This window comes from Sus scrofa, chromosome 17 (genome assembly GCF_054392235.1).
Source record: "Sus scrofa isolate SSC_HxYL_T2T_F1_AM1 chromosome 17, Sscrofa_HxYL_maternal_Yorkshire_Landrace_v2.0, whole genome shotgun sequence".
NCBI lineage: Eukaryota > Metazoa > Chordata > Mammalia > Artiodactyla > Suidae > Sus > Sus scrofa.
In genome coordinates this window covers 10,028,994-10,046,288 of record NC_139399.1, presented here as the reverse complement: position 1 = coordinate 10,046,288, position 17,295 = coordinate 10,028,994, and the positions used below count along the sequence as shown (strand labels likewise).

At 36.0% G+C, this 17,295-nt stretch overlaps 1 protein-coding gene and 1 long non-coding RNA gene across 5 annotated transcripts in view; both read left to right on the top strand.

The window, feature by feature from the left end:
• Positions 1-17,295, top strand: part of SGCZ (sarcoglycan zeta) — a 1,018,982-nt gene that overhangs the window by 72,253 nt on the left and 929,434 nt on the right.
• Positions 7,826-17,295, top strand: part of LOC146395129 (uncharacterized) — a 122,992-nt gene continuing 113,522 nt past the window's right edge. The window contains exon 1 of the long non-coding RNA XR_014831862.1: positions 7,826-7,956. This is a non-coding gene — a long non-coding RNA (uncharacterized LOC146395129). The remainder of the gene's footprint in view (positions 7,957-17,295) is intronic.

The window sequence follows — 17,295 nt, the reverse complement described above, 5'->3', positions numbered from 1 at the left end:
CCCATTCTATTTTATATAAAAACTACTTATTTGCTTTCAAAGTGTTATTTGTAATTTCCATACCTTGTTTCTATTACTTGATGGACACATTTTTCACCTTCATGAAAATTAATGGAACTGTATTTTTTCATTTAATGACTTTTATCAAAGTGGCATAATTTTCAGAAATAAACTCTCATTACTGATCAAGAGATAGAGGGGTGTGTGTGTGTGTGTGTGTGTGTGTGTGTGTGTGTGAGAATGTATCTTCATCTGAGAATACATGCTACTTATTATTTTAGTTTATTCTGAACCATGGTTCATGTGCTAGCATTCTGTTTTACTCTTTCCTTTGTCAGCTTGTCCTATGTATCTATGCTAAATTTGTGACTGTTATTATGCCTAGGTCAGAGTGAATATTGCTTTTGATCAAAGACAGCATTTACATAAGGCAAAACAAAATAAAAGAGCAGACTTTAGGTACTCTTTGGACTAAGTCTTACTTTCCAGACATGTTCCTGAGCCCCTAAGCATGTAACATTGCAAATGGTATTTCATAAGAGGGCTTATTAAGTTAGTTTATCAACATTTAAGTTCAACTGAAGCATCTCCAATAACTTTATACCATAGTTGTGAAATACGAGTGAGAAAGATATGACTTGGAGTTTATGTTCCTTGCTCTTAATGAAGTAGTCTAATCGTCATTCATGTCTGAACATTTGATTTTGATTGTGCCTTTCAATGATCTAGGAGGGAATTTTTTCTAAAAAATTCTAAATTTTAAAAATTTTTTCAGTTAATCTATTGTTATAAAGGTTTCGTTTCATTTTTCTTTTTAATTGTGTTCAGAAAATTTGCCTGAACATTTTCTACTTCCAGAAATTTATCATGGTTTAGTTTAACACATAATATTCAGTCAACTATTGTAATTAAAAAGCAGCTATTGTTAGACTGAATAGAGATCCATCTACCCCTTATCAGCTATAAGCTGCTCATTTTTAATGTAAATAACTGGGTTAAAAATTAAAGGCTGGGCTGGTGGTAAACATTTCTATAGTGCTCATTATATGTCAAGGATTGTTCTAAGTACTTTACATGTATTAGTTCATTTATCTTCACAAGTATCTTATGGAGGAGTATTATTATTACTATCCGCATTTTACAGAGGGCTCCTCCCTGACTCTTTTGGAACAGTTACTCTGAGCTCTCTGGGATGCTCTCTCCCAGGCCATAGTCCCTAGTAAGGTCCCCAGATAAAATTCGCAACTTTTAGGTTGCATGGGCTTTTTTTTTTTTTTTAAGTCAACACCCCTCTATTTATTTTCTTCTCATTTCATAGGCCAGGCTTTGTAATCATTGCCTCAGGGATTTGGTATGGATAAAATGCAAGGATGTCTGAAGTCAATGAATTTCTCAGTCTTCATTTAAAACTCCAACACAGTTTATAGTAGGTGTCATGCAAGTTTAGGAGAGAAGGGAAATGCTTTAAAGTTCCTTGTCAGGAAGAGGAGATCCTCAGAGGTTGGAGAGAAAATGCTTTGGAGAAAAGTCAGAGAATGCAAAATGGAATGGTGGTATAGAATACCCAGCAAGGCTAGGTCCCAAGCTCAGAGCTCAGGATGGAAGTCCTAGGAAGTGGTGACACTTACACGGAAATGGCTATGTGGGGCACATGGGGAATCTGGACCTTAGGCTGGAGTGGGGGGCAGGTCTCAGCTTACATAAAGTGTGGAATGGCAGCCCAAGAACCTGCATTCTGAAGGGTCCCCATAGACTGCTACCAGGGTTTCTCAGGGAATTGCCAGGATAGGCTTGTGGTATAAGTGGAGAGCCCTCATCTCTTTGTTTTTAAATCATAGAACAAATCTACATCATTGGTGTTTGTACATTATACATTTTAAATCTCTATCTTTCTTTAAATATTGGCTTTTTACTCTTTCATAAATTTCTTTAATTAATCAAATCATGGGCTTATCAAAAATTTGCAACTTTCTTTTATCCTTTTCCATGTGAAAACTTGACCATTTATTATGCCTCCCTTTGTAAGATTAAATGTATTTAATTTTCCTTAATCAAGTAGTTATATAGTCAACATTTATAGGTAAAACAAAACAAAATCTCATAAACTGGAATAGTACTGGTCGTGGAGAATTACTAGATTACTTATTGCTTAAGTCTCTTATTCCTGTCTGGTGAGGTCAGGCTTCAGACCCTCTTATGAGAACATGTTGAAGCCCATGTGCTACACTGGCTCCTCTTCCCCCTCAGCTATGAGAGGGATGTCCTCCTAACTGCCCTCGTGGCAGAACTTCTACCATCCAGGCACATAGGCTTGTCTTTTGTTTACCATATTTGGTTTCCTTTATTCTAGAGATATGTTCATGGTTTTATATTGCTGTTTGATTTTGATTATGACTCACATTTGATTTAATGAAGTCTTTCAAGAACTTTGAATTTGCTACCCATAAAAAAGAAATTAATTGCCCTTAAGTTATTCTTTATAGTAAGTCTCATGAATGTTAATGCTGTTAATTTATAGTTTTTTAAATTTGAATTTAATTTTATTTTCATTAGAGCATAGTTGATTTACAGTGTTGTGTCAATTTCTGCTATACAGCATAGTGACCCAATCGTACATATATATACATCCTTTTTCTCATATTATATTCCATCATGTTCTACCCCAAGAGATTGGATATAGTTCCCTGTGCTCTACAGTGGAATCTCATTGTTTATCCATTCTAAATGTAATATTTTACAGCTACTGATCCCAAACTCCCAGTCCATCCCACTTCCTCCTCTCTCCCCCTTGGCAACCACACATCTGTTTTCTGTGTCTCTGAGTCTGTTTCTGTTTTGTAGATTGGTTCATTTGAGCCATGTTTTAGATTCCAAATATAAGTGATATCACATGGTATTTGTCTTTCTCTTTCTGGCTTACTTCGCTTAGTATGAGCCTCTCTAGTTGCATCCATGTTGCCACAAATGGCATTATTTGTTCTTTTTTATGGCTGAGTACTATTCCATTGTGTATATGTACCACATCTTCTTCATCTACTCATCTGTTGATGAACAATTGGGTTGTTTCCATATCCTGGCTATTGTTAATCGTGCTTCAATGAACATATGTGTACATGCATATTTTTGAATGAAAGTTTTGTCCAGGTATGTGCCCAGGAGTGGGATTGCTGGATTATATGGTTGTTCTATATTTAGCTTTCTGAGTAACCTCCATACTGTTTTCCATAGTGGATGCACCAAATTATAACCAATTAACAGTGAAGAAAGGTTATATTAATATATAGTTTATCTTGATACAGTTAATTTACCTGAAAATACTGTTTACTCCCTTTGAAGAGAAAATTGTTTATATTTATAAATCTTTCAAAGTATATTTTTCAATAATTTGTTTTAAATTGTTTACTAGTATTTTAGTTAGATGACATAAGAGTTCTTCTATAACATAATACTTTGGAATTTCTGTGGTATTTTTAATATAAATTTAATATATTTAAACTGTATTCTTTGCAAACGGTATGTTGATATATTGGTTTTTTAAACACAAACGTTCTTTAACAATTTTCAGTTACACTGTTTTGCCACCAAATGCCAAATATTTATAGATGTACAACGTATAAGAAATCAGTATCTTTAAAATTGAAATATGACATATTTTATATGAAACAAAAAAGGAAATATAATAAAATTCTCTGTCAAAGAAAGAGCTAACTTGTAGCTGTGAGTTGCACTAACATACTTCACGAGAGTAACTTTCCTGTTACAATGTGGAAGGTGGGCCAGTTTAAAGCCTCTGTTTTAAGTTACCAGACCTTTAAATTAAGCTTTCAGTTTGATGTGTAGGAACTTTGACTTCACTAAAAATGTGACAGCATTATTTATTATAATGTGGATAGTAATAAAATGTTTAATTTATAATTATAGAATTCATTTTTTGTTATTCACTTATAATAATTTTCAAATTTCATATGGACAGTAAATTTTAGTAGGTTTAACCTCTTCCTCTCATTCTTCAATACTGTGCATGAGAAAGCCTCAAATTATCTTTCTATTCTTATCTGCAATTAGCCCATCTTTCTACAAACATTACTACTTTTTGATTCTCGCGTGGCTCTCCTTTTAAACCTTGATCATTGATTTTACAGTCTTCCTCACATAGAAATCCTTGTCTTTCTCCACTCATCTAAATTCTGCTTGTGTTTCATCATTATTTAATACACCTTGAATCCCTATCTAGGTACAGTGTGAATTTACTTTGTATACTCCTACTGCACCTGCTCTACTGAACCCAGCAGTTCAGTTACCAGTGGGCTTTACTAGTCCCTCTACTACCAACTCCAGGATGAGGACATCTTGCTCAACTGTGACCACCAAAGCACCCATGAAGTGTTTTACACTTTTATGCATTGAAGTTGATCTGTTTATAGAATATGCAGTGTGGTTAATGATGGCCCATAATTGACAAGCAAATGAAAAATAATATTTAAAGTATCTATTCATGAGGAAGTTGTGTCTGAGAAAAAAAATATAAATGCCACTTTATAATTGTCTAGTTACCACTCTAAATTTATTTATACCTAATAGATAGTTTGCAAACATTTTCTTCCATTCTGAAGTTTGCCGTTTCATTGGGTTAATTATTTCCCTTGCTTTGCAGATACATTTTAGTTTGATAGAGTTCCACCTCCTTTTTTTTTTTTCTTTTTGTTTCCTATAATTTTGGTGTCAAATCAAAATAATGATTGCCAAGAACAGTGTCAAGGAGCTTTCCCCCGTTTTCTTTTAGGAATTGTTAGGCTTCAGATTTTATGCTTTAAATCTTAAATCCATCTTGAGTTGTAAGACTGAGTCCTATTCTTTTGCATGTAGCAATTCAGATTTTCCAATACCATTTTTTGAAGAGACTGTCTTTTCTCACTGTGTATTTTTAGCACTTTGTCAAAAATTAGTTGACCATATATGTGTGGGTTATTTGGGGGCTCTCTATTCTATTCCATTGCATTGTTTTAAATTAGTTATTTTCTTTCTTCCCCACTCTCTCCCCCAGCGTTTTAAGACCTTTGGTTTTCGCACTGCTTTGTGAAGCCATACTACATATTAAAATACACAATGAGAGAGGTTCATGTAATAATTCCTGACATTGAGTGGGTCCCAATCATGTGTCAGATAATGTGTTATGTGCTTGATGGAAACTGTCTCATTTAGTCACCTTGGAAACCTTAAATGATGTTATCATCCTCTCTTTCATAGATTGAAAAATTTGCTCGATGTCACACAAACAGTAAGTCAGGCTTATGGCAGCGAGTCTGGGTTAAGTCCTGGATTTAATGCTTTTTTCTTCTTCTTGAGGCTGCAGCACCCTTTTAGACTCTAATGAAAAGAAATTAGTTGACCATTTCTATTTTTAAATGCCATAATGAGTAAATCATTGCAAATCTCCTCCAAAAATGAGAATAAAATACTTTTAAAACAATGACTTATTTGACTTTAACTGCTAATAAACAGTTTTTAGTAATAAGTAATTCTTTTACCATTTTGTGTATAACTTAGCAATAAAACTATTTATTGGTGTGAAGAATTCAAGTAAAATCTATGTCTGTGGTATTGGATGATTTCAAAAGTATCTACCATTGCCAAATGTTCTGAAGAGATAAAGCACACAGTGAAAATGCTTCAACACATTTCAGCAAAGGTAAAATTCTATTCTAGGAAGTTTTTTAATAGACTCCTAGACTGAGTATATTGTCAGGGATGGATGCTTGCTTTGAGATTTAGTAAGGAGTTATTTGATGTTTCATTAACCACACATAAAAATGGGTTGTGAACATAAATTGGGGGAAAATACTTATATTTTAAAAATATTCTGTACATCAGTATTCTGAGAGTGGTTATTAAGTGGTTTGCTTACTCTCCTGGCTCCTAATTCAGTGTCTCTTCTACTAGTCATACACATAAAATATTTGGTATTTTATGTATTGAAAAGTAAAAGTAAAAAGGATTATTTTCCTTTAACACTAGACAAAAGATAATGTTAAATAATTCTAATTTGGTTAACTAGCCTTGCAAATTGTTTTGTATGGCAATTGGCTTTTCTAACATAAAAACCTTATTTTTTTAATTTTTATTGTTTTCTAAGAAATCTCCATTGTGAAGACATTATTTCTCCTGTCTGACAAAAAGAATGTTCAAGGGGTCAAGATCTCTTTTTTTCCATTCCAATGGAGTGAGAAACACACTGTTCAATTGATTTGGCTACTCTCTTGGCTTATGTTCAAGAGGGACCTCTTTGAACATAGGTTACAAGCCATTAGGTGTAGAAAACTAGGTGGGACATGACTATACCATTACTCGGGACTTTAGATGAAATTAAGTAATGATTTTATATGGGTCTCTACAGCTGAAACCAAGATATGATGTTTGACACACCTCAAACCTTCCTTAGTCATAAAGGAAGAACATCTGTGGCTCACACACTAGCAAGATTAAGAGGGAAACATGATTTGAACAGAAATCAGAAGAACTTCTAACAGGTAGAAATAAAGTTTATTGCCACAGATAAATCTGAACTTAATAGAGCAAGATACCAAACTGGATGAAAAAGAGAACTAGCTTTCAGAGTGTGAATGATGCTCAGAGCACCCAGGCCCTGAAGGGCTGATGTACTTCTAGTGGATGATTCTTTGACCATAAGAAGATCAACCTGTTATCTCATGTGTCTGATAAAATTAAATGAAATGCAAAAAAATGTTTTAAATGGAACAGGTATTTATGTTTCTAGATTTGTTTTCAGCTACTCAAGCAGGCTGCACTTTTTCCTGAGGCAGAGCGACTCTGCTGGGAATTGATGTGGGGTTCTCTTACCCTGCAAAATCTTTTTTTATTTTAACCTTTTAAAATCTACCTCTTTGATTATTATAATACAGGAAAACTAATGACCTCAAAGACAACTTTATCTTTTTTCAATTAAAAGTATAACTAGCGGGTAATATCTATATCCAGAGAGCTAACTACAACAGGAAAATATTTAGAGGTCATTCTCCTTATCTTTCTTCTATGTAAATTGGTATGGGGTTTTTCCTCTTGTTTAAAATCATTGCCCTTTCCTTTATATTTCATGAAAACTTGTAATATTTTCTGTTGGTCTAAATATCAGATTTAATCATCAATTTAACACTTGGAATACAGACAGCTCCATAAAGTCTTAATTTTGTCATTTTCAGTTTCTCCAAAGCATTTAAAAGGATTATATAATAGTACATCTCTTTTTGTTGGATTAAATAACTCACAGGTATTTTGCAATTTCTCACTCCTTTCTTCATTTTATAAAGTCCATATCAAAGCTCTGATTTTTTTATTATGATGGAGAACTTAGAAATATTAAATGAACACCCTGTAGGCCCTATATACTTACATAGTTAAAAGCTATGTAGTTAAAATAAAATAACTTTGAATATCTATTCTGTATAAAGCACTTTTTTAGTGGCTTCTGGAAGAGAGTGGATAGAATGATTAAAAACACAGGGTTCCTAGACTCTAGGATGTGTGATCTAGTGAACGCTTTCATTTAAAATAGATTGTCAAATTCCCTAATCTGTTGACTACGCGAAGAGTTCAGCACCTGAGGTGCAAAGAAGGAATTTGAGCTATGGCTACAGAGTGGTTTCTAAGAGATGACTTGACTAAGCAGGTGTGGACAGCTGTCTATTTGTTAATCCATTTTGCTTTTAGACATGACTTCCCCAAAGCCAGGAAATTCTAATTTCCCTTTTGTCTTTCTATCTTTGGGGAAGAGGAGGTGTCCAGTAAGTGTTTAATGTATGCCTGATGGAAAGAATAAATGAACGAAGACATCGAAGCTCAAAAGCAGGGATCGGACAATGACAATTTTATGATTTCCATACTTGTTCTGGAAGTCTCGAGTGACCAGGAAACTTCAGATCTTGGGCAGACCTAGACAAGGTGGGTCAGAGAGCAGATATATGTGATTTGTGGCAAAATAACTTCAGTTAACATGCAGAAAAATGTAACCACCAATCTTCAATTACATTGATAGAAAGTTTTTCAGTTGCCATCTGAAACTTATTTTGAATGATTAACTTCTCAGTTATTCAACCTAACTGTATCATTTAGCTGTTTTCTCTCACCACAACAGTTTAAATACTTTGATGCAATATTTTTATTGGAAACTAATATCTGTGATTGGAATAAAGACCTTACTCTTTACTACGACAGTATTGAAGATATCTCAATTACAGAAATGGTGAAACATGGTATAGGAAGTTAAATTGTCCCCTGGTCAATGAGACTTAGTTTATTCCCTAAACATCTACTTGCCACATTTTACTCATGTTTGGCTTATTAAAGGGCGAATTGCCCTAAGTGTTAGAAAGTTTTGTTTTTTTTTTCTCTTTTTGCCATTTCTTGGGCCACTCCCTCGGCATATGGAGGTTCCCAGGCTAGGGGTCTAATCAAAGCTGCAGCCACCAGCCTACGCCAGAGCCACAGCAACACGGGATCCAAGCCGCATCTGCAACCTACACCACAGCTCACGGCAATACTGGATCGTTAACCTACTGAGCAAGGCCAGGGATCAAACCTGCAACTTCATGGTTCCTAGTCAGATTCGTTAACCACTGAGCCACGATGGGAACTCCTAGAAAGATTTTTAAGGGTAAAAATTCCTCAAGATGAATATAAAAAATGAGCGGCTAAAGATAACTCTAAGCAATTCAATCAATATAAAATGTAATCATACTTTACTTCTGAATCTCTAGTTAGGCAATGGGTAGTAGATCTTTTTCTTTAAGAAATAAGGTAAGTAAAATCATTATTATTATTATTATTTTGCATTTCAGGGCCACACCAGCAGCACATGGAAGTTCTCAGGCTAGGGGTCAAATTGGAGCTACAGCTGCTGGCCTGTTCCGCAGCCACAGCAATGAGGGATCCAAGCCGCGTCTGTGACCTATACCATAGCTCATGTCACTGCCAGATCCTTAACCCACTGAGCTAGGCCAAGGATCGAACCCAAAATCTCATGGTTACTCGTCAGGTTTGTTAACTGCTGACCCACAAAGGGAACTTCCTCATTAAATATTTTTATTACAACTTCAGGATTGATGAAGAAAAAAGAAAACATGAGGTCAAAGAAAATAGGGTGAAAGGAAGTTAATCAAGAAGTTTCTGGGATTAATATTTCTACCATAAGAGCAGATAAAATTTCAGCTTATTGTAATGATCAACAACAAGGTTTCTGAGGGAGAAAGCCTGGCAACCAGCCTGGGATCTGCCCCTGGGTAGTTATGCCTCAATTTCCTTAGCACTGAAATAAGGCTAATAATAGTGTTTACTTTATTGGATATTGTGAGCATTAAATGGGTTAATGCTTATAAGATGTTTAGCAATGATTACATGGCAAATGTTATATAAGTGTAGGCCAATAATAAATAAATAATATGTATGTAGCTCTTCAAAGATGTTCCTAAGACCTGCTACATGCAGAAAACTATAGAACCGCAATATATATAACAAAATGTATATAACAGGTTACCTGGCCATCTTTCTGAAGTCCGTCAGGCCCTGCCTGGGATATACAAGAGAGCATGACAGGGTTTTAGAATAATTCTTTAAGAGAGTTGGATTTATTATGCAAATGGACAACTCTCTATTTTCACTGCTTTTCTTTCTTCTCCAACTTCACCTTCATTTTCCTCATTGCAGTTATTTAGGCTCTTTCTCTTATTTCATTATTGCTTTATTGTTGTAGCATAGTGCTGAGGAAATGTTTATACAAGGTACTGCTAAAAACTCTCATATAGGATTTGAACTCCTTAGAGGTCAGATGCCATAAAAACCCAGTAAATAATTAACAGATCACAGAGACAATAAGAGGAGGTGTACTTGGAAGTGGTGAGCTTGCATGATGGCAGTGAGGAACCCTGGCTATCATCTATGTCAGAGAGCCAGGACTTTCCTAACTTGCATTAAAAAATGCAGCACAATTCTAGACTGAGTGATTTCAGAGGCCAGTGCTTTTACAGTGTAGCTTGTGAAAGTTGGAGTGGGGAGGCTCTCTTTTTTGTATTCATGTTGTCTGAGTATCAAACCACTTTGAAGACACAGCAGAACTGAGTCATAAGGGAATATCTGTACAGTGTCTTGAAGCTGAAGGCTATATGACTGGTCTTAAAGTAATTTGCATGTAGTGTGTGGTAAAGAAAAAGATCAAATTAATAAAACTGGAATGTCTTTTTTCCAATGACCCCATTTAAAATGTGCCTTTTGGGAGTTCCCGATGTGGCTTAGTAGTAATGAACCTGACTTATATCTATGAGGAAGTGGGTTTGATCCCTGGCCTCACTCAGTGGGTTAAGGATCCAGCATTGCCATGAGCCGTGGAGTAGGTTGCAGACGTGGCTTGGATCCCTCATTGCTGTGGCTGTGGCATAGGCTGGCAGCTGCAGCTCTGATTTGACCCCTAGTCTTGGAACTTCTATATGCTGTGGATGTGGCCCTAAAAAGACAAAAAAAAAAAAAGAAATGTCTTTTGGTGAGGGCCCAGACAGGTGCTGACTAGAAGATGTCTGACTCGTTTGAAAGCCTTTTTTTTTTTTAACTTAATTTTATTTTTAATTTTATTTTTATTAGAGTATAGTTGATTTTCAATGTTGTGCCAATTTCTTCTGTATAGCAAAGTGACCCAGTCGTACATATACATACATTCTTTTCCTCGTATTATCATTGCTTATCCATTCTAAATGTAGTATTTAGACTCCCCATCCATTAGTATTAGACAAACCCAAACTCCCCATCCATCCCACTCCCTCCCGCTCCCCCCTCGGCAACCACAAGTCTGTTTTCCATGTCCTTTGGGTCTGTAGCTGTTCTGTAGATAGGCTCACGTGGGTGAATCCAGAGTGCAAGATTAAAATAACTTTCAGATAAACTGATTTTGTTATCTTCAGTATCTTCAATGTTATCTTCAATATCTTTTATGATCTTCAATCATAAAATCAAGGCTGTTTACCTCTTTTCTTATAATTTCTTAATTGCTAATTATTTGACATACCATATTTATATTTTGTCAACGGTGAGTAAAATGCAAGAATCTAGAGTTCCCTCTGTGGTGCAATGGGTTAAGGACCTGACATTTTCTCCACAGTGGCTCAGGTTGCTGTTAAGGTGTGGGTTTTGTCCCTGACACAGCTCAGTGGGTTAAGGATCTGGTGTTGCTAAAGCTGGCTGGGGAATTTCCATATGCCATGGGTATGGCCAATAAATAAATAAATAAATAAAATGCAAGAATCCTAGTTGACACTTATTGGGTTCTACTTTTTAAAATACTCCTGCTCATCTCTCTTATTTCCTAAATCTTCACTCTTTGCTTTCATTTATTAATTCATTCTTACATGTTTAATTAATTTAAAAAGTATATTAAGCCCTCACTTTGTGCCAGGCACTGTGCACTGCTGAGAATACAGTAAGTAACAAAACAGATAAAATCCTGACCCACATGAAGCATACTTTCTGTGGTATAGGATAAAAGATATCTAAAAAAGTGAAAAAAATTCATAATATATTGAGAGGAGGTAAATGGTATGGAGAAAAATAAGGCAGGGACGGAGGATGGGGAGTGTTTCAGGGATGAGAAAATTTGCCACTTTAATATGGTTGCCTAGGAAAGACCTAACAGGAAAGGTGACCTTAAGGGAGGTAAGAAAGGGAGCCAAGAATGATCTGGAGGGAGAGCATTTAAGGTTGGGGAGGGCTGGCATATCTGAGCGACAGCAGAGAAGATGGTGTATCCGGAGCCATAGGAGGAAAGTGGAGAATAGTAGGAGGTCAGTTCTGGGAGAGAACAGACGACCAGATCCTATAAAGATGCAGAAAACATTTCAAGGTTTTTGGATCTTACACAGGGAAGAAGGTTGTTGAAAAATTAAAAAGTGGAGCATTATGATTTGACTTAAGGATTAAAAGGATCCCACGTTGAGAATAGACTAGGAGCAAGATGAGTTTCCAGCATTAGTAGGCCATCACAATTGTCCAAGCAAGAGATGAGGGTGGCTTGAACTAGAGGTGGTGGGAAACGGCTGAGATCACAGTATGACTTGAAGATGTAACATATAGGATTTGCTAACAAAGAAAACAGAGGAGTGAAGTGTGCCAGTACGCCTTTTGTCCTGAGCATCTGGAAGGATGCCCTTGTCCTTAATTGATATGAGAAGAACATCCATGAGGGCTGGATTTGAAGGGAAGATCAAAATGTTAATTTTGATGTTGTTTGAGATGCCTATTGGAAATTTCAGTGGAAATCTCTGCCTTAACGTATACTTTTTGTATGAAAATATATTTTCTCTGAAGCATAGATAAGTTTAGTGATCTATGGATATAGCGGAAAAACATTTGCCAGCCTACATAAGCCACAGGTCTGCTTTAACCTCTTTCAAAATTGACCCTCTGGGAAAGAGTGTTATGTTGCTGGGTTGGTTTATGCTAATGCACTGAGTCACATTCAGAACTCTTATCTCACATCTATGTTCAGAGAAGCACTAGTCAAACAGCCGAAAGATAGAAGCAACCCAGGTGTCCATCAACAGATGAATGACTAAACAGAATGTGGTGTATACAGACTAAGGAATGTTATTCACCCTTAACAGGAAAGGCAGTTCTGAACCATGCTGTGATCCTCAAGGACAATATGCTGAGTGGAATCGTCAGGCTGAAACAAGCCAGTCATAAAAAAGCAATGCTATTTGAGTCCACTTATATGAGGTGCCTAGAGTAGTGAAATTCATAGATACAGAAAGTTGAATGGCTGTAGAGTTTCAATTTTGCAAGGTAAAGAAATGCGAATATTTGAAATGCAAATATACTGAAGATAGTAATCTGAATGCTTAAAATAGTTAAAACCGTAAATTTTATGTCATGTGTTTTATCTCAATTAAAAATGTTAAAAATACCTCATATCTTGATGCTGCTGTTCTTATTGGTCCATACTGAACACCTTCTCTCTTTCTTCATTCTACTAAAGCATAAGTTCATAGCAGACTTATAGATTTGTGGGTGGGAAAAGGCAGTGTTTAAAAGATAGGCATCACTACCACATGATCCATCAATCCCACTGCTGGGCATATATCTGGACAAAATTACAGTCCAAAAAGAAACATACATCCCTACGTTCATAGCAGCACTATTATCAATAGCCAAGGAGACAACCTAAATGTCTATCAACAGAGGAATAAATTAAGATGATGTGATACATACACAATGGAATACTACTCAGCCATAAAAAAACAAAATAATGCCATTTGCAGCCACATAGATACAGCTAAAGATTCTCATACTAAGTGAAGTAAGTCAGAAAAAGACAAATACAATATCACTTATATATGGAATCTAAAATGTGGCACAAATGAACCCATCTGCAGAACAGAATCAGACTCATAGACATAGAAAACAGGCTTGTGGTTATCAAAGGGAAAAGGGGAGGGAGTGGGATGGACTGGGAGCATGGGGTTTGTAGATTCGAACTATTACATTTAGAATGGATAAGCAATGAAGTCCTACTTTACAGCGCAGGGAACCATATCCAGTGTCTTGGATAGAACATGATGGAAGACAATATGAGAAAAAAATATATATGTATGTATGACTGGCTCACATTGCTGTATAGCAGAAATTGAAACAACATTGTAAATCAACTATATACTTTAATATAAATATAAATTAATGAATAAAATACTTCATAATTTGTACTTTAATAAAAATACAAATTAATGAATAAAAATAAAGTAAAATGTAGCAGTCAGATTTCCCACTGTGGCCCAGTAGGTAAGAAGCCAATTGCAATGGCTCAGGTACCTGCGAATGTGTCTGTTTTTTTTGTTTTTTGGTTTTTTTCTCAATGAATTTATCCATTTATAGTTGTACAGTGATCATCACAGTCCAATTTTATAGGATTTCCATCCCACAACCCCAGCACATTCCCCCACCCCTGAAACTGTCTCCTTTGGAAACTATAAGTTTTTCAAAGTCAGTGAGTCAGTATCTGTTCTGCAAAGTTCATTCTGTCCTTTTCTCAGATTCTACATGTCAGTGAAAGCATTTGATGTTGGTGTCTCACTGTATGGCTGACTTCACTTAGCATGATAATTTCTAGGTCCATCCATGTTGCTAAAAATAATGTGCATGTTTGACCTCTGGCCTGTTACAGTAGGTTAAGGATCCAACATTGCCTAGGTTGCAGTCTGTGGCTTGGATTCAATTCTTGGCCCAGGAATTTCTGTGTGCCATTGGTGCAGCCATAAAATGAAAATAAAATTAATAAATAACTGAAAGGTAGGAGTCATCCTCAAACTTAATGTCAGACATCATTGGTCCCAGAAAATTATCTGTCATTATCTGCTGATTATAAATCTCCTTGGGCTCAGACTTTATATCATATTTCTAGGGTTTTTCTTTATCTTTGGATTCTTTGGTCATAACCCTTGCTGTCTTTATCCCTAGGATGCTCATTTTCCATCTCCAAAGCAAAGCTTTCCTTGGGATATTCTGAACTCTGCTATCTTTATTTTGTAGGCTATACCCTGAAGGTCTCACCATTTATATTCAAAGAGACTATCTAGGTATTTTCCACATGAATTATGAATTCCAAATGAATTATAAGTTCCAAATGAATTTCTAAGTGAAAAGAATTATTACCCTTTCTTAGTATTCTGAATATGCTTCAGTAGGTTTTAGCATAAAATACTAATTTTTTTCTTCATACCACTCGTGGAAAATATTAAATCACCCTATGCACCTAGTAGATTAAATATTGAGGAAGTCTTTTTAACCCAAGTATATATCAAATGCTGCAGCCATAATTTTATATTTATTGCTACATATATATAAGAAAATGCATAACTATATCAGCTATGCATATAACAACATTTTGTGGACCTCATATTCCACCAAGAGCTAGCAAAAAGGGAAATATTTGTGGTAGAGGTTTTGCCCTTTAGGATCTACTAAAAAGGCAGCCAGGTGATGAGCAGGAAGAGAAACCTGGCATATAATGATGTGGGAAGGAAAGTGATGCAATGCCCCAATAAGAATTTTTTTTCAGAAAAGTAGGAAAGTTCTGGTAACAATAGAGGGAGAAGCAATAAGAGTTTTTTGACAGAAGAGAAAGACAGTGGCAGGTGTGAGCAATGACAACATTTGTGTGGGGGTGGAGAGCAGCAGGTGTGTAGACAAAAAGAAAAACAGTGACAAGGAAGCAAAAGTCAGGGCAGCTCTCTAAGTTTCTGGGCAGGAGCAAGCCTGGGTGGAGGTAGGGAAGGCAGGAGGCCCAGAGAAGGAAGAGCAGCAAGGTCAGGTTGTCTCAATGCTCCCTTTGTAGGGCAAGGTATTGTCTTGTTCCATTTATGCATCTGTTAATTGAAAGAGGGTTGGATTGAGTGGCATATTCCAGATGCAGGGCCATTCTGTGGCATAGCTCTCTCAATGAAGGGCTTCCAAAACAGTTTTAGCACTATAGAGATCAAGCACTTTAAAGGTTCATTTGAGATGTGTGAGTGTGTGTCTATGTGTGTGTTTTTTTGGAAGTGGGGGCCAGTCATTGTCATATGCTCTAGAATTATTAGCCTAGGAGAACTCAGGACATCAGACTGTGGTGGCAGCCTCAGGCCTGCATCCTGTAGAATACAAGGGTAGAATCCACACATTTGCAGCAAGCCCAAACGTCTCTTTTGTTTTTAATTTTCTCTTCTTTGTAAAAGCAAAGAAAAAAAAATTACTGTGCTCTCCTACTGTAAGCAAAAAAAAAAAAAAAAAAAAAAATCATGGATAAGTATAAAGCAAAATCATGTACCTATATAATATGAGGTCTTTATTGGGAGAGCTGTTCAGTTATTCTTCTACTTCTGTATTATCTCCAGGGCTGAATCAGCAGCATGTGTATATACTTACCTAAATTTTAGGTCTTATGTTCATGTTCTTGTGAATGATTCTCAGAGAAAAGAATTTGAGAGTTTTTCTCTTTCATTTAATTAATGCCCTGTCAAAGAGTTTGAGAAAATACCCTAAGATATGGATGAACATTTTCAAAAATAAGATTTTGTGATTTCAAGCTGGGAAGGTGATAGAAAGTTAGTGAGTAGTAAACCATGACAATGAAAAGTTCTGTAGCTTTTTATTTCTTTCTGAGTACATTCTATCTCAGGAATGACTGCACTATGCAGATACAAGGAGTCTATTCCCTGCCATCCTTGCCGAATTGTTCATACAGTTATGGCAGTGACAGTGGTCCAATCCCCCCACTTTTACGTCTGTAGAGAATTCTATTTTTATGAACACTCTCATTTTTCAAACCAACCTATGGCTCAGTTATGACATTGCTTCCTGTTGTTTTTTTTCCACAAGTATTTTATTTTATTTTTAATTTTTATAATGCTGTTCCTATTACTTATTTTTTAAATTTTATTAAAGTATAGTTAACTTACAAGGCTACAATAATTTCTGCTATATGACAAAGTGACCCAGTCATACATATACACATATCCAGTTGGTTGATTTTAGATACATTGCTGTGCTGGACAACCTTGTGAGTTATCTTTTGTGTTACTTCAAGAATGTCTAATTAGAGAAAATTTCAAAAATTGGAATTTCTGGGTCAAGAGAAGAATATTTTATTTTATTTTATGTTATTTTATCTTATTTTTTTTTTGTCTTTTTAGGGTAGGACTCACAGCATATGGAGGTTCCCAGACTAGGGGTCAAATCAGAGCTGCAGCTGCTGCCCCATGCCACAACCACAGCAATGCCTGATCCAAGCTGCATCTGCGACCTATACTGCAGCTCACGGCAATGCCAAATCCTAAACCCACTGAAATAGGCCAGGGATCAAACCTGCATCCTCATCGACACTAGTTGGGTTTGTTACTGCTGAGCCATGACCGGAACTCCAAGATAAGGATATAGTCATAGTTTTTGACAGGTTTTTATCAAATTTTCCTAAAAAGATGTATTTATACAAATGCTGGCAGGGTGTGAACTATTGGGCACCAGAGTCTGAAGATCTCAGTTGAATCACACAATATTCTCAGTTTTTGTTTCTAGTGGATTGAAGTTCAACTTTAAATGCACAGCCTGCTTTAATAATTTCTGAAGGCTGTTGGCTTCCCTCCATTTTCTGTACACACTGTCGACCACCTTTTGCTTGTAAGCCAGGCAGGGCATGGTGCTCCCGTATTCCACTCCTTCTAACTCTACCATAGGTTAGTTTGTGTTATTTGCTCAACATTTTTTCTGTCC